General features: G+C 40.9%; 1 protein-coding gene across 3 annotated transcripts in view; it reads left to right on the plus strand.

The window, feature by feature from the left end:
- Positions 1–22,392, plus strand: part of rras2 (RAS related 2) — a 103,440-nt gene that overhangs the window by 54,315 nt on the left and 26,733 nt on the right. The gene's annotated exons all lie outside the window — the stretch shown is intronic.

Here is a 22,392-nt window from a genome sequence, read left to right on the forward strand (position 1 = left end):
TGACATACCTGTAGAAAGCTTTAGGATTTTCCTTGATCCTATCTGCCAAAGTCTTCTCATGTCCTCTTCTAGCTCTTCTTAACTCTCTCTTTAGCTCCTTCCTGGCTAATTTATAACTCTCTCCAGTGCCCTAACTGAGCCTTCACGTCTCATCTTTACATAAGCCTCCTCCTTCCTATTCACCAGAGATTCAACTTCCTTAGTACACCACGGTTCCCTCGCTCGACCACTTCCTCCCTGTCTAACAGGTACATATTTATCAAGGACTCGCAGTAGCTGCTCCTTGAATAAGCTCCACATTTCAGATGTTCCCAGCCCCTGCAATTTCCTACTCCACCCTATGTATCCTAAATCTCGCCTAATAGCCTCATAATTACCTTTCCCCCAGCTATAACTTCTGCCCTTCGCTATAAGGTAAACGTAACCGAATTGTGGTCACTATCACCAAAGTGCTCACCTACCTTCAAGTCTAACACCTGGTCTGGTTCATTACCCAGTACCAAATCCAATGTAGCCTCACCTCTTGTTGGTCTATCTACATACTGTGTCATGAAACCTTCCTGCACACATTGGACAAAAACTGATCCCTCTAACGTGCTTGAACTATAGCTTTTTCAATCGATATTTGTAAAGTTAAAGTCCCCCATAACAACTACCCTGTTACTTTTGCACCTATCCAGGATCATCTTTTGCAATCCTTTCCTCTACATCTCGAACTTTTTGGCGGCCTATAAAAAAAAACTCCCAACAGTGTGATCTCTCCTTTCCTGTTTCTAATCTCAGCCCATACTACCTCAATAGACAGGACCGCATCAAACATTCTTTCTGCCACCATAATACTGTCCTTGACTAACAATGCCATGCCTCCCCCGCTTCTACCACCTTCTCTGCTCTGACTGAAACATCTGAACCCCGGAACCTGCAACAACCATTCCTGTCCCTGCTCTATCTATGTCTCTGTAATGGCCACAACATCGAAGTCCCAGACACCAATCCAGGCTGCAAGTTCATCCACCTTATTGCGTATGCTCCTCGCATTAAAGTATACGCATTTCAAACCACCCTCCTGCCTGCCAATACACTGCTGTGACCTAGAAACCTTATCCATGACCTCCCTATTCTTATCCTCCTGTATATTGGAGCTACAGTTCAGGTTCCCATCCCCCCTCAGAATCAGTTTAAACCCCCCTGAATAGCATTGGCAAATTTTCCCCCCCCCAAGACATTAGTTCCCCAAATGTGGGAAATGTTCAAGCTATATCATGTTCGCATGACACAAGACTAATCTGGTTCGCTTAATTACTGTTCCACCAGTCTATTTTCAATCTTTAGCAAAGGAATGGAAGTTGTCATTAATTGTGCTGTCAGGTGGCACTGACTCACCATTGGACCCCACGAAGACTGTCTCCTGACTATCATTTATAAAGTCGTGTGTGTGATGGGATCCTCTTCACTTGCTTGGATGAGTGCAGTTGTAATAACACTCTCGAACCATTGGCTCCAGACCATTAAATCATTGGTCCAAACAAAATTTTGATTCCAGAGATGTGGTGAACCATTGCCCCTGACATGCTGATATTTGATCAGGTGCGGCATCGAGCGTTAGTAATGGGAACTGGGGACGGAGGGGGAATAAGTCTAAACGGGCCAGAACCCCTAGGAAAAAAGGGAGATGAACATGGTAACTGGAGGCCAATCATCTGAATGTTGCAGTCGGATGTAGTCAGGACATTGTCCTAGACTGAGTCATTTTCAGTTGTTTGACCAATGACTTTCCTTCCATTGTAAGTCAGAAGTGGGAAGAGTATTTGATTGCTCAGTGTTTTGTACCATTCCCCATTCTAGATAATGAAGCAGTCCATCCCCACCTGCAGGAACACCTGGACAATGTTTATGCTTTTGTGACATTTGCACCATACAAGTGCCAAACAATAACTATGACCAATGCAAGCAAATGTAATCAACTCCAGTTGATATTCAATGGTGTTACTTTTGTTGTATCCCCACTATCAACACCTGGGAGTTACCTTAGACCAGAAACAGAATGGACCAGTCATATAAATACTGGCCACAAGAGCAGGTCAGAAGGTAGAAATTCTACAGAGTAACTTGTCACTGGATTCCCTAAAGCCTGTCTCTTGCCTACACACAAGTCACGAGTGTGATGTAATACATGCAGTCCACCTGCCTGGTTTAATTGCAGCTTCAACAAAAATAAATTGGACACACCATTATGGGAAGAATGTAGTCCAGAGGTCTGGAAGTCCATGAGGTTTTTAAAACCATCTCACCTCTGCAGAATTTTACTATTGCGAGAGTTATCATTGACACATCCAAGAGTGAATCCAACAAAAATTGAGAAACTTGACATGATCCAGGACAAAGCAGCCTGCTTATGTTATTGTTCAATCATGGGACAGGGGGTGTCTCTGGCTGGCTAGCATTTATTATTCATTCCTAATTATGTGCAAGATGCATTGCAGCAACTTGCTGAGGCTAGTCTTACTGGTGGTGTCTACATCTCTTCAGTGAAGAAAAAAGTTGTATTGTACTGGCTTCGTTTGGATCATTGCAAAGCTGATCTATAACGTAAGGACCAAAGAGGCACAGTTTCAGAGTAGCGAAACAGCTTGCTGAAGCAATGTCCAGAATGATTTATTATTTTAAAGTTCAAAACTTTTGTCTTGTGTAGTAGAAGCCAGGTGTATAGCATACATTTGGCCTAGGCCTCAACCAGCCACAATTAAGATGCATGACATGACCTCAAATCTTGTACTGGTTAATCGAAACTGCTCAAGTTCATTCAAGGTCAGTTTTGCTTCAAGACTTAAGATGCATTGAGCAATTTAAATAAAATCACATTACAGGTGTTTATTGCTTGAACTTTGAAATCAATTTAATGAGTTGTGACTTTAAGAGCATATGTACAGAACCAGAGTCAAGTAACATTCCATTTTTAATGAAAAATAATCACTTTTAATCAAACTAATGCTTTATTGCCTACATTAATATATGGTTGTTGATGTTCTGGTTTGTTATCCTTAGCTGCCATAACTATGACACAAATAATGTATCACAATTTATGATAACTTGAACTTAACGACCTTGTAAATCTTGAATGCCCTTGAGTTAATTTTACAACAGCTTTTACATATTGTGACCCTGTCTTTTTTCATTCTAAATGGAGACAAAGCTTTCGTACGCATAGAAGCTATGACTTGCCGTTCAGTTTGTGAACTGTGAAGCTTATTTTTGTGTTGTTTTGTAACTTGCTTTTCCACCTTCCTTTGCAATTTTGGCTATAGTGCATGTGCTTCCTTCAAATCATCAGTGTTTATTCTAAACAGTTGTGGTCCCAACTGGTTACAGGTCACCAAACGAATCCCTTATTCCCACTGACAAAGCAACTTGCTTAATTGGCAGCCTATTAAATGTTAACTTTCTTTGTCATTACTGCATGGTAGCAGCAGTTTATCTTTGTTTATCTGCCTTTACATTTTCATAATACTGCAAATTCAGAATAGGTTGCCTTGCTTCATATAAGTCTTAAGTTTGATAGGTACTTTATTCACTGCTGATTTGTATGACCACACCTGTTCTTTACATGATTTGTTGCTGTTTTATTTTCAGCCAGTTGACAATGTGACAACTGCAAAGTGTATGTTTGGGGCAAAACCTTTTATGTGAATCTCCTCAAGAAGTGTGTGTTAGAAGAGGCTTTTGTGTAATACCAAAGTCCTGAAAGCAATACTGAATTGTGAAGGTGAAAAATGTGAAGTCTCCAAATCATTTTGTTTTATATATATTTTTCCTTGTGTGAAATTAGACCTCCAGGTTGGCATCCAGCTGATTTTAAACTCATTTCGGCATATGCCAATCTTTGATTTATTTTGCTTGACTTTTTTTCTCGTGTGAAATTAGACCAATTAGCCCAGCAATTAAGATTACTATCTGAGGGAGAAATTGAGATAATGGTTTGTTTTTAGCATACATCATCATAATGTATATACTTATGCTGGTATATATATCTTGCTGGCCTCTGTTGCAAAGCAGGTGATTTTATGGTACTGCCAAGCTTGTAACAGCATTATTTTTGTGGGTTTGTTCTTGTGATTTCTGAAGCCATTGAAACAATGGACTGCTGAATGGACAGCTCACAGTCTCTCCTGGATTTGGTTTCCTATAAATATAGCGGTGTGAATTCAATAAGCAGTTGCTTATAAGCACTTCTATATTAGAATTTGCTCAGGTAAGACATGTAAAATATAGCTAAATGATATTTTCTCTTTCCCATGGTCTATCATAACATGCTCTGGAGAACGCATTGATTGATGCAATGAATAGTAAATCAGGGTAAATGCTTATCTGATCGACGTGCTGAATGTCAGTGCTGTTAAATGGAATTCACTGTCTAAATTTAGCCATGTTTTCCATTGGTTTCAATTATGTAGTGGCTAGGATATGCGATGATGCCATCCCCTTAGTTCACTGTTTGTCATGCTGCTGATCGTTTGGGTTGAACAATGCGCCATTGTCTTTTGGACATGGAGGCTCTAGTAGACTTAACATTTTTGCATGGGATGTGGATGAAATGGCCAACATTTATTGGCCATTCCTAAATGCCCTTGAGATCGTGATGGTGAACCATTTTGAATCGCTGTAGTCCACGACCGTGACTAATGTTGGGAAGCAGGCGTAGAGCACTAGAAAATATGGCCAGATGACATAGCCCTGGAATTTCATATCAGGCTTATAGTTATTTTTCCCTTCTTTTACAAAACATACATGGAGGGAGTGTTGGACACATGCATTTAAATTGGCTCACTGAGGAAAAGCAATTATTACATTTCTGTGGGAACTTCCCAATGCCATACTAATAAATTCTGGATATGCAGCCTATGCTGTTGAGTAAGCAGATAAGACTGCTGTTATACACATAACAAGGTTCAGTAAATAGCCATAAAATAACCAATGGTGGTAGTATTTGAGTAATGTCTCCCTCAAAACTGGAGGAATACATTATTCCTGTTGAAATTGTGCCATGGAATCTTCAATGTTCAGCTGAATTACTCATCAGATAAAAGCTGAAGACTGGCATTTCCAACAACATCATTTTGCCTCATTAGTACACCTGGGCATCAATTTGAACTTGCCAGTTCATAGAATCCTACAGTGTAGAAGGAGGCCATTTGACCATCGAGTCTGCACTGACCACAATCCCACCTAGGCCCTATCCAGTGACCCCATGTATTTATCCTAGCTAGCCCCCTGACACTAAGGGGCAATTCAGCATGGCCAATCCACCTAACCCACGCATCTTTGGACTGTGGGGGGGAAACCTGGTTGTAATAGCATACCAGTAGAATATTGTTTTATTCAGGAATAGTTAGGTATTTATTTGGTTTGTTGATAGTTTAGTTAATCCTCCACCATGCTGATGCTATAGTTAAGAGAGCCCACCAACGCCTCTACTTTCTCAAAAGACGAAAGAAATTTGGTATGTCCACCAAGACACTCACCAACTTTTATAGATGCACTATAGAAAGTAGTCCTTCTGGTTGTATCACAGCTTGGTATGGTTCCTGTTCTGCCCAAAATTGCAAAAAAACGACAAAAGGTTGTGAATGTAGCTTAATCCATCACACAGACCAGCCTCCCATCCATTGACCCTGTCTACACTTTCTGCTGCCTTGGCAAAGCAGCCAGCATAATTAAGGACCCCACACACTCTGGACATTCTTTCTCCCATCTTTTTCCATTGGGAAGAAGATACAAAAGTCTGAGGCCACGTATCAATCGACTTGAAAACATCTTCTTCTCTGCTGCCACCAGGCTTTTGAAAGGACCCACCCTTGCATTAAGTTGATCTTTGTCTACACTGTAGTAATGGCTCACTACATTTTGCACCCTTCTTTCCTTCTCTATGAATGGTATGCATTGTCTGTATAGCATGCAAGAAACAATACTTTTCACAGATGCTAATACATATGACAATAGTAAATCAAATCAAAAATCACTTGGGTAAATTGTTACGTGTTGATGTTTGGTATCAGGGATTTATCTTTGTTTAACCACTAGAAGTTGAAGTGCAGGTCTCAGCGCTTCACACACTGTTTACAAGTATAGGGCCAGGCATTCCTCTTAGGGTGTTTTGGTGTTAGTTCTTTGAGGAGGATCAACCTCTGCTTTTATAAACTTGCTTTTGATGTTTTGAGGGTCAGGGAGAACTTTACAAGACGTTTCTTCAGAAGATGAGTAGTCCAGTTGTGTATTCTTCAGGAGGAACAGACTTGGGCTCTAAGCCTTTTCTAATTCTGTACTTAATGTTCACACAGTGTGTATGTAGTTGATGTCATCACAGATCTGAGCATTTGACTATTGCGAAATAATAGCATGGTCTATATAGTGTGCAGGTTTTGAAACAAAACATTGAACTTCAGTTCTGCCAAAGTTGTTTGAAAAGCACCTGCTTCAATGTAGATTTAATCTGATCAGAAGCAAGGCTGCAAAAATCCTTGTGAAGTTGCTGTGTGGGAATTGAAGACAGTTGCACCTCAAAGTGGTGGCCTTGTAACATGTTTGCCTGTGCTTGGGTAGTGTGTGGTGCAACAGATCTGTATTTTTGAACATTCTATTTAAACTTACCAGAATGAAGGTAGTGCCTGTTTTGGTTTTGAGTTGACTTTTGAAAACTCTGCTCACAATTTCATTTTAATTGCATGGGATTCTCTGATTTCACTGGTGATCTGGTACTCTTTCCCCCTGGGATGGTTGTCTTTTTTAATAGGAAACTTGCAGTTTTGGTGTAGGACACTACAAATGCCATAGGCAGCCATTTGTGTCGTCATCACGAATGATGCAGCATTTCCTTTAGTATTAGCACAGTACCACAGTGGTGGAGAAAAAGGAGTGTTCATCTGCCTTTTTCTGACTGAAATTTGAAGTCACTTTTTTGTTCCATCCCTCATAACTAGAAACTTGGTTCAGGCTGTCTACTTCTATTGAACCATCTCTAACCAAAACCTCAATCTTCACACCACCATAACAGAAGAAAGCGGAATGATTGCAAATGTTCTCCTAAATTTGGGAAACCAATTTTAATTTCTTGTTTACTTGTAAATACATCACATTGATCAAATATAATAGTCCTTGACCACTCTTTGCCCTGACCTTTTTTCTTTGCACAGAAGTAGTTCTCCCTTGTCCTTATCTTTTGCCACCCCAGCCTTCTCAATCAGTCTATCAATATCATTTCCACTATTTCCATTATCAGCCATCACAAAAACAGAAAATGCTGGAAAATCGCAGCAGGTCTGAGAGCATCAGTGGGGAGACCTCCTGAGATTCTCTAGCATTTTCTGTTTTTGTTTCCGATTCCAGTGTCAGCAGTATTTTGCTTTTTGCTTTCATCTTGCCATTGACTCTGCTTTGTGTCCATTCCCTCCCTGATACCATTGTTCCACCTTTCATCCACCCACTTGTCACTTGTCACCGTTCAGTTGAGAGGTCATGGCCTAGCGGTATTATTGCTAGACTATTAATCCAGAAACTCAGCTAATGTTCTGGGAACCTGGGTTTGAACCCTGCCGCAGCATATGGTGGAAATTAAATTAGATTTTTAAAAAAAAATCAGGAATTAAGAATCTAGTGATGACCATTAAACCTTTGCCGATTGTTGGAAAAACCCATCTTGTTCTCTAATGTCCTCTTAAAGAAGGAAGTCTGCTGTCCTTACCTGGCGTGGTCTACATGTGACTTCAGAGCTGCAACAATGTCGTTGACTCTCAAGTACCCTTCAAGAGCAGCCAAGGACAGGCAATACATGCTGGCCAGCCAGCAATGCACATGTCCCATGAATGAATATTTAAAAAAAATGCTTTCTTTTAGCGTCAAGTGCATTTTCTGGGAGTAAGAGTGACACTAATCCAGATTATTGTATCCATGGACCAATGTTTGTTCTTCAGATTATTTGTCTAAACACCTATTTGCTGTTTTGTGTCAGTGGTAATAGTGTTGTTTTGTCATCAGAGGACCATAGCGGAAGGAGACAGTGGGAATGAAGTCTGGAATTGTTTAAACAGCAGCTTGCTTTTATCTAAAGGTGTTATCTTTGCAAAGTGAGTTGAATGTTTACTGCTGAGTCATAATGTTAAAACAAGATGCTGAGCTAAAGACGATGGTAGGATAAGAATGTTCAATAAAGTATATTTTTGAGAGCATTTTAAAGGAAATTTGGAGCATAGGGTCATGTGGACTCTTATTTCAGATTTGACAAAGTGTTAAGAGTTTTGAAATTTTATTTACAATTTAATGTTTTACCTGATGGGGAGGCATTGGGGAGGTTTGCCAAGATGTTGCCCGGTATGGTGGGAAGGTCTTATGAGGAAAGGCTGAGGGACTTGAGGTTATTTTTGTTGGAGAGAGAAAGGTTAAGAGGTGACCTGATTGAGGTGTACAAGATGATCAGAGGGTTGGATGGGGTGGATAGTGAGAGCCTTTTTCCTCGGATGGTGATGGCTAACATGAGGGGACATAGCTCTAAATTAAGGGGTGGTAATTATAGGATGGATGTCAGGGGTGGGTTCTTTACTCAGCGGTAATAAGGCGTGGAATGCCCTGCCTGCAGCAGTTGTGGACTCACCAACTTTAAGGGTCAGTGGATAGGCATATGGATAACATTGGAATAGTTTAGGTCAGAGGGTCATTAGATTGGTTCCACTGGTTGGCACAACATCAAGGGGCGAAAGGCCTGTATTGCGCTGTTATGTTCTATGTTCTATCTGTCTCCTCTCCCTTATTGTATAATCCTGTCTTTCTTTAGCTTTCTGTATTGACTGTTGTTACTTGACAATTCCTGGTTTTGAGTCTACAAGTCTTTTCAATCTGGTTTGTTTAAGGAGACAATCATGACTTGCCCTGTTCTTTGAGACCCCATCACCATTGGAGAGATCTGTTTTGATGACTGAATAACTGCAAGTTCTAATGCAAAAGCTAACAGCGTGGGGGAAAGTGTAAATGCAATGACTGTGTCTAGCACCAATTCTTTGATTTATTATTGTCACATGTATTAACATAAAAATATTTTTCTTGCATGCTATACAGACAAAACATACCATTCATAGAGAAGGAAATAAGAGTGCAGAATGCAGTGTTACAGTCATAGGGCATAGAGAAAGATCAACTTAATGCAAGGTGAGTATGTTCAGAAGTCTGACAGCAGCAGGGAAGAAGCTATTCATGAGTCGGTTGGTACATGACCTCCAACTTTTATATCTTTTTCCCAACAAAAGAAAATGGAAGAAAGAATGTCTAGGGTGTGTGGGTCTTTAATTATGCTGGCTGCTTTGCTGAGGCAGCAGGAAGTGTAGACAGAGCCAATGGATGGGAGGCTGGTTTGCATGATGGATTGGGCTACATTCATGACATTTTGTAGTTTCCTGCAGTCTTGGGCAGAGCAGGAGCCATACCAAGCTGTGATATAACCAAAAAAAATGCTTTCTGTAAAAGGTCAAAGGTAAGAAGAGTCTCATGAAAGGTGAGTTGTACCTTGGTGATCTAATTAGTTTTTTGATCAGGCCACTAGCATGGAGTGACTAGACCACTAATGTGGCATAGCTATGGTGTTAGCAAATGGATTTTCAGAAAACGTTTACAAGTTTCTGCACAAGAGACCATTAATAAAAACCATAGAGTTGGAGACAACCTTGCTTCGTGGACTGAAAATAGGTTTAGATGTACAAAGTGGACCAGAGGTTGAAGTCTTCATCATCAATGGGATATGACTAGCAATGTTTCCCAGTGATCTGAAGTGATAATTAGGATTGATGTACATCTATGAAGACTTAAAAGACAAAATAAATTTGTGTTTTCAGGCTGTCCCTGAGCACATGGCATGTGACTGCTGTTGGGAAGCATATTTCAATAATTGTCATCAACTGATTTGAGGATGACGTCTACTCAGGGTTGGGGTTTGTGCTATGATTCTTCAGTGTAACCCAGAGCTAAATAGGTGTCAAACTCTTGTTCTTGGGTGCTGAATACTGCACCTTAGAGCCGAAGCAAGAGGAAGAAGTTGAGCACAGGAAGATGATGTGTTATTGTAATAGATCAGTTATGATTTTGTAGCTTCAAAGGGCTGATTGGCCACCTACTCCTGTTTCCTGTAGTCCACTTTCTTAAACAGTCCAATATTGTGTGCATTGCTCTTAGTGAAGCAAGAATGTTTGTTTTTCTTGGCTAACTTTCAATGTTCACTGCTTTTGCTGAATGTGGAGAACTTAGTCACCCTTGTTCTAAGTCCTAATGTCTGTAATACGCACTCTGTTATGCTAGTGCTACTATAAGGGGCAGCCCAGTGGCTATAGCAAGGAAGATGTAAAATTGCTGAAACTTCCATTGAGGTGTTAACATAACTGTGTGGTGAATAGCCTTAAATGATGCTAGTTGTACAGAACCCAGCTGCAAACTGCAATGTATCTATGATACTATGGACATGGATATGGACATGGAGTTGGGGGTAGGGTGTTAGCGTGGATAGAGGATTGGTTGTCAAATAGGAGGCAGAGAGTGGGGGTCAATGGGTGCTATTCGGATTGGCGGTTGGTGACTAGTGGGGTGCCCCAGGGGTCGGTGCTGGGGCCTCAGCTTTTTACCATTTATATAGATGATCTGGAGGAGGGAACCGAGTGCAGGGTGTCGAAATTTGCTGATGACACCAAGATTGGGGGAAAGGCAAATTGTGCGGAGGGTGTGGAGAGTCTGCAGAAGGATCTAGATAGGCTGGGCGAATGGGCCAGGAAATGGCAAATGGAATTTAATGTTGGCAAGTGTGAGGTGGTCCACTTTGGTAGGAAGAATGGTAGGAAGGACTATTACTTACGGGGCGAAAAACTGCAGCAGGCGACGGTGCAGAGGGACCTCGGGGTCCTTGTGCATGAGTCGCAAAAACCCAGCCTGCAGGTGCAGCAGGTGGTCAGGAAGGCGAATGGGATGCTGGCCTTCATAGCGAGGGGGATTGAATATAAAAGTAGGGAGGTCTTGCTGCAGCTGTATAGGGCATTGGTGAGGCCGCAGCTGGAGTACTGTGTGCAGTTTTGGGCGCCGCACCTGCGCAAGGATATTTTGGCCCTGGAGGGAGTGCAGAGGAGGTTTACTAGGCTGATACCGGAGTTGAGGGGATTGAGCTATGAGGAGAGGCTGAATAAACTAGGCTTGTACTCGTTAGAGTTTAGAAGAATGAGGGGAGATCTCATTGAGACGTATAAGATGATGAATGGGATGGATAGGATAGAGGTGGAGAGACTCTTCCCGCTCAAAAAAGACAGTAGGACTAGGGGGCACAGCCTCAAGATAAAGGGGAGGCGGTTTAGAACGGAGTTGAGGAGGAACTTCTTCACTCAAAGGATGGTGAATCTCTGGAATTCTCTGCCCGTTGAAGTGGTGGAGGCTGCCTCGCTAAATATTTTTAAGAAGCGGGTTGATGGGTTCTTGATAAGAGAGGGGATTAAGGGTTATGGAGAGAGGGTGGGAAAGTGGAACTGAGCCACGACAGATCAGCCATGATCTTATTGAATGGCGGGGCAGGCTCGAAGGGCTAGATGGCCTACTCCTGCTCCTATTTCTTATGTTCTTATGTACTTTGTTCTGTCAGATTTTGTGAGCTGTTGTTGACAGAAGCACTTGTGGCAGTGCAGTAATCATGCTGCCATTCTGAGAGGATGGTACATCTCGCACAAAAAACAACTACTACCTTGCGGCTGTGGCTGTGCCTTGGGATTCCTTTCTTATGCAGAGCATTACCCACACCTCCACTACTTGCCCTCAAACAGATCACTGTACGCAGCAAACTATCCAGCCTGCAAGAGAACAGTGATCATGACACCACACAATCCTGCCACAGCAACCTCTGCAAGACATGCCGGATCATTTGACACGGATTCCATCATCTCATATGAAAACACCATCCACCAGGTACATGGTACATACTCTTGTGACTCAACCAACATTGTCTACCTGATGCGCTGCAGGAAAAGATGTCCTGAGGCATGGTACATTGGCAAGACCATGCAAACGTTACGACAACGAATAAATGGACACTGCTTGACAATCACCAGGCAGGATGTTCCCTTCCAGTCGGGGAACACTCCAGCAGTCACGGACATTTAGCTCGTGATCTTTGGGTAAGCCTTTATGACACACGACAATGCAGAATTGCTGAGCCGAAACTGATAGCTGAGTTCCGCACGCAAGGACAGCCTCAGCCGGGATCTTGGATTCATGTCACACTATCTGTAATCCCCATGACTTGCCTGGGCTTGCAAAATCTCACTAACTGACCTGGCTGGAGGCAATACACACCTCTTTATTCTGTGCTTGGACCCTCTCTCCACTCGCATTGTGTGCCTGAAGAGATTTGATTACCTGTTAAGACTCGCATTCAAACCATTCCAACCATTATCTTGTAATTGAGTTTGTGTCTATATATGCCCTGTTTGTGAACTGAACTCTTCACTCACCTGATGAAGAGACAATGCTCCAAAAGCTTGTGCTATCAAATAAACCTGTTGGACTTTAACCTGGTATTGTGAGACTACTTACAGAACCATAGAATTGATTGTACATTCTCTCAGACCCTTTTAATGCCTTACAAGCAAGAGTACAAGCTGAACCATAGGATCAGGTGGCAAAAGCCTTACTGAGCTGCCACCAGTCTGTTTTTGTTTACCCACATACGAGTTTGTCTCCCAGTGTTAATTCCTGAGCTGTCCTATCTGTCCGCACTTGATCCTGCAAAATTTATGCTCAGTGAATTCCCCAGCATGCACTGTTCTACTCCCTCAACTATGCAGGGTGCCAGTCTCTGAACTTTGCTTATTCAGGTAAGATGGTGACAGTATATCTCGTGGATGGATGTATCCTGTTTCCTTTGGCCCCATTGCACCCATTTTAGTGTTTTCGGCATCAGAAGGGGAACCAAGGGTCATCAGTCAGTGGTGGGAGGAAGCAGTGGTAGGTGGTTGACTATTGAGTGCAACATCCTTTTTTTTTGTGGTTTTTTTTAAATTCTTTTATGGTATGGGTATTACTGGCTAGGCCAGCATTTATTGCCAATCCCTAATTTCCCTTGAAGGTAGTGGTGAACTGCCACCTTGAAGAGTTGCAATCCTTGTGTAAGTAAATACAGTGCTGTTAGGAAGGGAGTTTCAGGAATTTGACCCTACAGCAGTGAAGAGCAGTGATCTAGTTCCAAATCGGGATGGTATATGCCTTAGAGGGTGCTGATGCTGGTGTTCCCATGCATTTGCTATCCATGTCCTTTTAGGTGGTCAAGGTTGTGTGTTTGCAAGATGCTGAGAAGGAACATGGGTGAATTGCTACATTGCATCTTGCAGAAGATTCATTCTGTTGCTCCTGTGTTTTGATGGTGGAAAAAGCGAATATTTAAAGTGGTAAATGGGTTACCAATCAAACAGGCTGCTTGTCCTGGATAGTTTCAGACTTCTTGAATGTTGTTGGAACTACACTCATCCAGGCAAATTGAGACCATTCTATCACGCTGTCAACTTGTGCCTTGTAAATAGTGAACTGGCTTTGGGAAGTCAAGAGAAGAGTTGCACTGTGCAGCATTCCCAGCCTCTGACCCAACCTCTGATCTTTTCTGGCCACAGCATTTATGGCTTGTCCAATTCTGTTTCAGCTCAAAGGCTATGTATGTTGGGGTTTGGGTTGTGTACTGGCTTGTGGGAGGGATTACTCCTCCCAGTGTGGAACCTGATTGTGGAATAGTGCACACCTACAATAATGATCTCCCATGTTCAAGTTACCAAGCCTACCTCGTGGTTCTTTAGGCACCATAAGTCGATAAGTGCAAACACAACAGGTAACCCCAGGCTTTTGATAGTGGGGGAATTCAACAACTGTAATCCAATTGAATGCCAAGGGGAGATGGTTGGATTCTCACTAGGATTGTGTTGATGGTCCCTGTCCTGTGGTGATAAAATTGTGTGAAGGCAAAGGGATGAGGTGGTTTTTAAAACCGTGTGGACTTCCATATCTCTGGATTGGCTTCACACTCACAATAGCGGGACCAATTTATCCTGGTCCCTAAGTTCAGGTGAACATCTAGTTACCAATCATTTACCCCACTCCCATCCCACCTTTAAACTTAAGACACTGCCCCTTTTAATTGTTTGGAATTTTTGGAGATAATCTCAACCTGAAGATTGATCCTTGAAGGAAAATGTACATAAAGTCGTAAGCTTTTCTTGCTCTAAAGAATTGACTACTTTGGCAAGCAGCATGCATTGATTGGCTGTTGCTGAAGGGAGAATGCCTAATTGAGAGTGATAGCATTGTGTATTATTTAACATTAGAAAATGCATTTGCAAGAGTTTGAAAATAGGATTTAAAGCTAATCCTTTAATTTGTTTCTGTACATTTGTGTTATTTGTAAATAAAATGTAGTTGTGTAACAGCTTACCTTTCATTTGCATGATTTTGATTTATTAAAGACACCATGTAAGTTTTTTATTTTTCTTATCAAAAAGTGAAAGCATTCAAAGAGCTTGAGTAGGGAACAAAATTATAGCAATGATTCATATAAAACAATGTCACAATCAATTACATATTAAAATTGTCAGTCTTTCATTGGTTTACTCAATTTTCTTGATGCTGTTGATGCCTTGCAGAAATTATGCCAGTGCTATGCTGCAAGGATGTGGTTAGTATAGCTATGTGTCTTTGCTCTACAAGCTTGTAATATAACACCTTGCTTTGGAACTACAGCACAATAAGTGTATCTAATTCAAGTTGCCACCACAATATAGAAATTCAGGACTCGTAAGCTTTGCAGTTTGGTTTGTTAAACAGTTTGGCCATTGTGGGAGGAGTGGAAATTTCATTCCACAACTTGCAAATGGCTCATTTTAACATCTGATTCTGTCCAGTTAAATTATGAGATGTTTAAAATTTTGGATCAGTGTAAGGTAATGACTTGTGTTCTATTGTGCTTTGCAGCAAGTGGCAAGTCAGAGTTTGATGCCAACTTGGCCCCAGTGACTGGAAGATGTGGGTTCTGAGTCAGAATGCTTTACTGGAGGGTAGGGGTTAGATTTTCCAACTTGTCGCAGCTGAATTGATAGCTGTAAGGACCTGAAAAACCCAGTGCAACTGCCTTCTCTATGGCACGAAAGCCCAAAGAAATGGTTTGTAAAAACATTTTTGAAGTCCATTTTTTTTTAAAAATTACAAGTTGACCCCACTGTGATGTTGGTTGAAAGTTAATACTATTAATCACCACTGACCAATTCTGACATAAGTGAATATGGTCTTTGTGTGTGCAATAAGCCAACTGTCCAACAGTTGTCGTAGCCTCAAAGGTCAGCTTTGTAATTTCTCCATGCCAGTTGCTTTAATTATGGTGGCTAAGGATAAATGTTCTAGAATTATTCAAAATGCCCAGGTTTGAATGCCAGGCTCAGCTGATGTTTACGTGTACTATTTATTTGAAATTTAGTGATCTCCGTTGGGTAATTTTATATCGCATGCCAAAGTGCCAGGATTTGAAATAGGTGTTATCTCATCTTTCTGCACTGGTGCTAGAACAGAGTGCAATTTCCCCACTGATATTGGGGAATTTAATTTCTCATTGAAATGATGGAGGTAAGATTGGAACAAACTGCAGACTGTGCGCCAACCTACTCCTCTAGAAACTGCAAGAGTCAGTAGTTGAAATTAAACCCATTGTTTGCTGCCTCCGAATTGTGAACGTTCGGAGTTGAAAGTCTTAAAGTCATGTGTAAAAGTCCCTTAAACCTTTTGCCTGAAAAATGGGACTCTTGAAATGTAAATAGTAAATAGCATTTGTGTGTCTGTCTGCATTTGTGAATTAAATGTTGCAGTGGTAGCTATTGTTACAACCTTTGAAGACCATTAACATTTAAACAGAAATGCAAACATCCAGTAATTAACTGAGAACCACACAAAAGATTCCACAATTTTGGGCAAAATTTTATCAGCAAAAATAATGCAAGCAGCAAAACAATACTAATTTACAAAGTCATATGCTATAAGCTCAATTCCAGTCTTCACTTGCGTTCCCCACCCTTCCAGTACATTACAAGAATCTTGAATGTTCATTCATTTCTTTTGAGACGAATCCAAAGGTATGCTGCAGTCCTCCAGAAATTATTCATTTCTCACTATTCTAGCTTTTGGATTTTATCTATTATTGTCACATGTCTAAGCATACAATGAGAAGTATTATTTCTTGCATGCTACATAGACAAAGCATACTGTTCGTAGAGAAGGGAAGGAGAGAGTGCAAAATGTAGTGTTACAATCATAGCTAGGGTGTAGAGAAAGATCAACTTGTGAGGTTGGCAGTAGGGAAGAAGCTGTTCTTGAGTCGGTTGGTACGTGACCTCAGACTTTTGTATCTTTTTCCCGAAGGTGGAAGAGAGTATGTCCGGGTTTTGTGGGGTTCTTAATTATGCTGGCTTTGCTGAGGCAGTGGGAAGTATAGATAGAGTCAGTAGATGGGAGACTGGTACGTGTGATGGATTGGGTTTCGTTCATGACCTTTTGTAGTTCTTGTGGTCTTGGGCAGAGCAGGAGCCATCCCAAGCTGGTTTGCAACCAGAAAGGATGTTTTCTATGGTGCATCAGTAAAAGCTGGTGAGAGTCATAGCTGACATGCCAAATTTCCTTATTCTTCTTAGAAAGCAGAGGCGTTGGTGGGCTTTCTTAATTGTAATGTTGGCATGGGGGGACTAAGATTGTAGAACAGGGACTAGGACGTGGATACCTAAAAACTTGAAGCTCGTGACCATTTCTACTTCATCCCCTTTGATGTAGACGGGCATGTCCTCCACTACGTTTGTTGAAGTCGATGACTATCTTCTTTGTTTTGTTGACATTGAGGGAGAGATTATTGTTGCATCAGTTCACCAGATTCTGTATCTCATTCCTGTACTCTGTCGTCATTGTTTGAGATCCGACCCACTACTATGGTGATATAAGCAAACCTAAATCAAGTTGGAGTGGAATTTGTTGAAGATATGAGAATTATGGGGTATCTTTGCATTTAGCTTTTGGCTCAGTGATCATCCAACTTTTCATGACTAAGGAGACTCCCAACTTTTGTCCTGGCTACTGCTGGATACTTAATGGTCTTCTCACAGCCTTCCAATCTAACTTTGCTGACTGCTTCCTGCATAAGGCTCTTCAAGGACCACTCTAGACATTTTCATGTAGCTGCAGACTAATACTTGAGCTTCTCTCTCCCTCATGAATTCCAAACTAAGCTCGCGTCCCCATCCACATTTTGCTTGATGAATAATAAATTTAGTATTTAAGATGCAAGCTGGACTTGACTCAGTGTGTTGCAACCTACAGAAGACAAAATCTGCAGTTGCCTTCTGTGAGGAAAAACACAGTGAAATTAAACAGAAGAAATTTCTAACAGCCATAGCCATGATAGTGGCATGTTTCGGGATAGTTCAAACAGAAATGAAAATTAACTATCTTTTTTTTAACTTTCAAAAACAAAATAAAAGAACAAAGAAAATAAGAGCATAGGAACAGACCCTTCGGTCCTCCAAGCCTGCACCGACCGTGCTGCCCAACTTAACTAAAACTTCCTACCCTTCCGGGAGCCATATCCTTCTATTTCCATCCTATTCATGTATTTGTCAAGATGCCCCTTAAAAGTCGCTGCTTCCCCCGTCAGAGTTCCAGGCACCCACCATCCTCTATGTAAAAAAAAACTGCCTCATACGCCTCCTTTAAACTTTGCCCCTCGTACCTTAAAGCTATGACCCCTAGTAATTGACTCTTCCACCCTGGGAAAAAGCTCCTGACTATCCACTCTGTTCATGCCTCTCATAATCTTGTAGACTTCTGTCAGGTCATCCCTCAACCTCCGTCATTCCAGTGAGAACAAACCAAGTTTCTCCAACCTGTCCTCATAGCTAATGCCCTCCATACTAGGCAACATCCTGGTAAATCTTTCCTGTACCCTCTGCAAAGCCTCCACATCCTTCTGGTAGTGTGGCAACCAGAATTGAACACTATATTCCAAGTGCGGCTTAAGTAAGGTTGTATAAAGCTGCAACGTGACTTGCCAATTTTTAAACTCAGTGCCCCAGCCGATGAAGACAAGCATGTTGTATGCCTTCTTGACTACCTTCTCCACCTGCATTGCCACTTTCAGTGACCTGTGTATCTGTACACCCAGATCCCTGTTTTGATACTGTGACTGACTGGTGAGAAGTTAAACCTTCAGTGGATTTAATTTCCCTCTTGCTTGTTGTCCCCATGAATTATTTTTGGTTTTCATGTGGGAATTACAGCTTAAATCTTCTGCTGAGACATGGACAGACATTGTTCGATTACTAGCTTAGATAGTAGATCCTCTGTTGTTAATTGCTTTCACACCTCTACCTCTGACCTTGAAAGATTGGTTAGCTTTTAACTGTAATTGATTCCAAGTTTGTTTGAATACTGTTTACTTCAGATTCCTATCAATATCTAAATCAAATGTTTGCCTTTACCTTGCATTTAACACTTGAATTCCAAAAACTAAAAGTTATATGCTTCCCATGAATTATGAACTAAATGTTGACAATGTACAAGCAGTTTTTTAGAATTAAAATTGGATGTGCATGTTTTGTACTGTTGCATTCATCATTGTGTGGATTATTAAGTTGTCAATTTAAAAATTTTGGATGTGTCTCAATCAGTGGTTTCCAAAACATTTTTCAGGCAACCCACTGTTACCAAGTGGTTCACCCACACGATCTCAATAATAACTAGCTGAGTATAAAATTAACTAGTTACAATCAAATCACTTTGGAAAAGGCAGTGTCATGAAATGGTATTTCATGTTTCACTATTGTGCAGATGTGTGTCAAATTTGCTCACTCATTGTGACGGGTAAGCCTGCATAGTCCTCATGATTGTTCTCCAATCAGGTTCACAAGATGAGGGGGCAACGTGCACATTAGGCATGAGCTTTGTCAAAACGGAAAATCCTACCTTGTGTAGGGCGTTGTGAAGGACAATAGTATCAAAATCCACCAATGGGCACTCCTAGGAGATGCTATTCCAGAATGACAACCTTACGGACTTGAGGCATCTTTTTAACGCACTGCCACAGGTCAGGTGCAGCAGCTTTTGGAAGCCATCTATTTGTTCCCAGCGCTGAAAAAAACAGAAATCTTTCCTTACAATTTTAGGCTCTTAATTTAGGATTGAAAAGATAAAAGCCATTTTTCATCACTGAATTAGCCAGAGTGTATCATTTCTTAAGGAGGAAAGTATGTATTTCATTGTTCTATACACTCTGCCAAGTACCCATCCCCTTGACAGCCAGTGTACTTCTGTGTGGAACAATAAATGTGTGTGCTGAGCCCCCTTCTCAGAACACACAGCTTTTGAAGTTAACAACTTTCACTGCACCTTCAAGATTGGATGGAATTCCTTTCAATGCCAGTTACTTGTGTTGAATGAAACAGTGAATCCAAACAACCTAGTCCTGACTAGCTGCCTCCTTATCCTTCTAGCAACTCTGCTGTTTTTCCCAGTCATGTTGCTGCCCCATTGCTTCTGATTCTTTTGCAATTAGCCCAGTTGAGTTTTTACAACCACATAGCTATTTAACACTTCACAGATCTGTGCGCCAGCCATGTGGGTTGGATGTCAAACAGCACAACAAATCCTTCACAAAATAACTGTGCCAAACTAGCTTATGTAAACCATACTTTCATCCAGTTGTATTGAGAAATCTCCTGCTAACTAACTGAGAAATAAGCTGCACTGCTATACTTTCAGTGATAGCACAAATTTGGTGCGGCCCTTCATCACTGAACAGGATGCAGTTCAGTTTTTCAGCTGACTTGTGTAAGACCGTACGAGCCATCTCTAATGGTGCAAGGAGATTAATGCAACAGTGTGGGGAATTTTCAGTTTAGCTACATGGTAAGTTACCATGCAAGAGGTTAATTGTGCTTTGTCTTGTCATTCAGCATTAAATTTCTGCGAAGAACCTGAGCTGACAAAACATCGTTGGACAAAGGTTTATTCTCCACATTGCCGTATTGAGTCTTTAAATGTTTTGAGAGTATTAAGCACTCATTTGCAAACATCTCCCTGCATTTAACACACACAGGCTTTGCATCCTGATCTGCATTGGCTTAATATTTCAGAAAATGGAGCACAAGTTGTTTGGCAAAGTTTGAAGTTTGCTTCAACAATTACAAATATTGCTTGATAATGGATGTGTTAAACAAACTGAGCTGTAACTCTTGTCTGCTCCCTGCAAGTGGGATCTTGTGTTTTCTCATTCTTATGATTGTCTCCCTGTAAATGTGCTGAGATTTCTCAGTCTTCTATATTGCAACATCAAAAGTTGAAAATCTGTGTGGGTATTCTATGCTGCAAGTTGCTAATGTCATCAGAATGACAGAAGAGGAAAAGATAGCATGAGGATTCTTTTATGCAGCGAGTAGCTATGATCTGGAATGCACTGCCTCGAGGTAAATTCAGTCATGGCTTTTAAAAGGCAACTGGATAAGCATCTGTGAGATGTGAAAAGGGTGGGGCAGTGGTATTAGCTTCACTGATCTTGCTGAGAGATGATCTTGGCTTGAGAGCCTCATTCTGTGCTGTAACCATTTTATGTTTCTAGACTTAAATGATTGAATATACGTTCTTTTTGTTTCTTTATTTCATGGGCTTGGACTTGGAGTGATGGGTTTTTATGAATTTTAGTGTCGTCAATATTGCACAAATCAATAGCTTCCTGCTTTGTAATCGTGATTTTCGTTCCATGATCTCTTACCTTGGGAAACCATGCATTTATTCGCAGATAAAAGCAGCGACTTCCTGAATCCCCACCCCTTGGAAGATTTTGCAAGCACAAAGTCATTTGTTTGGCCTCTCCTCCCTTTTTGACTGACATTAATTGTTTGAATAGAGATAAAACTCCAAGACAGGCTTAAATGAAAGTGAAATACTGTGGATGGCAAATCTGAAATTAAAAAAAAACTGCAAAAATTCAGCAGGTCTGGCAGCATCTGCAGACAGAGAAACATTTTGAGTCCATATGACTTCAGAACTTAAAAAGCTCTTCCATGACAGGCTTGCCATGTGTTAAGTTTAATTTGATGTACAAGATATGGTTTGCAAAATGATTAATAGCTACTTATGTTTGTGTTCCCACTATTTTTTGTGTATTGAAGGATATGGACTCTGACATGAATTATTTGATTTCTGGTTTTGGCTGCAATGTCATGGTAGGTGGAGAATAATTTCTAGATAGCAGAGATTGTTCTTCAGAATAAAGTAAAATAGGTGCGCAAAAGTTGCCATGAGTCAAACAATTGATACTAAATTGATGACTCCATGGCCTCTTAAGAATCTTAATATGTATATACTATTTTATTGTTTGGGTTTTCATGATTTATATCTCTTGTGGGCCTTAACCAACATTCAAATTTGAGATTAATATTATTTTCAAAGTGATAATTCCAGTGATGTTCTCCCCAATATGGTACTTTCTTTTGGGTTTTGCAACTCCTTTTGGGACAGAAGTGGTTAAAAAAGAATATGACTTTTTGGTCAGTATTGGTGATCATCAAATCGTGTTTTGATTTAAATCAAAATATTTCTAAATTTATTTTCAGTAAGTTATCTAGCAGCTATTGCTGTTTAACAGGTCATAGTTAATAGGCTGTTGGGATGATGGGGGTAGCTGAGGGTGTGGCTTCCTTCCTGTGATTCATTTGTTCTGAACTTTGCTGAGACAACTCTGGAGAAGAAGCCATTCATTATGCTGTGAAGTATTTATTGATTTGCACAGCAAATGTGTAAGTTTGAGTCTTTGAAATCAGGGAAAATTTGATAAATTAATTATGTCTACCAATTAGAGTATTGTAAAAAGATTAGCTTCCTATTCTAGTGAGTGATGTGAATGAACAGTGCTGTTGCTTTATTGCAAATGGTAGGAGTGAAAGGGAGAAATTGACTAAGATATTTTCTGAATAATGTACGTTTGAACACTAGTATATAAGCTTGTGCCATACTGAAAATGTATGTAATAGTCATGAGACTGGGTTGGTCCTCTTTCTGGTCCAGATTAATTGTTAAAAGCTGTTGGGTGCTCAGTAGAGCTTTGAACTATCTGGAAGCAGGGAGCAGAGAGCTCAACAGTTTTCCAGTCTGTGAGAGTGGGCAGTTCCTATGAATTATTCTGAATTGACTGCCGACCAGATCAGCCAATAAAAGCGATTTTAAAATCTCCACTTCTCAGTTTCATGTGGTGTCTTTTGAATTCACCCCATTCCTTGGTGATTGGTATAGGGCAGGGATGGCCAAACTTACTGAACTTGAGAG

The sequence above is a fragment of the Carcharhinus amblyrhynchos genome, chromosome 6 (assembly GCF_965287045.1).
Source record: "Carcharhinus amblyrhynchos chromosome 6, sCarAmb.v2.hapA, whole genome shotgun sequence".
In the NCBI taxonomy this organism is placed as follows: Eukaryota; Metazoa; Chordata; class Chondrichthyes; order Carcharhiniformes; family Carcharhinidae; genus Carcharhinus; species Carcharhinus amblyrhynchos.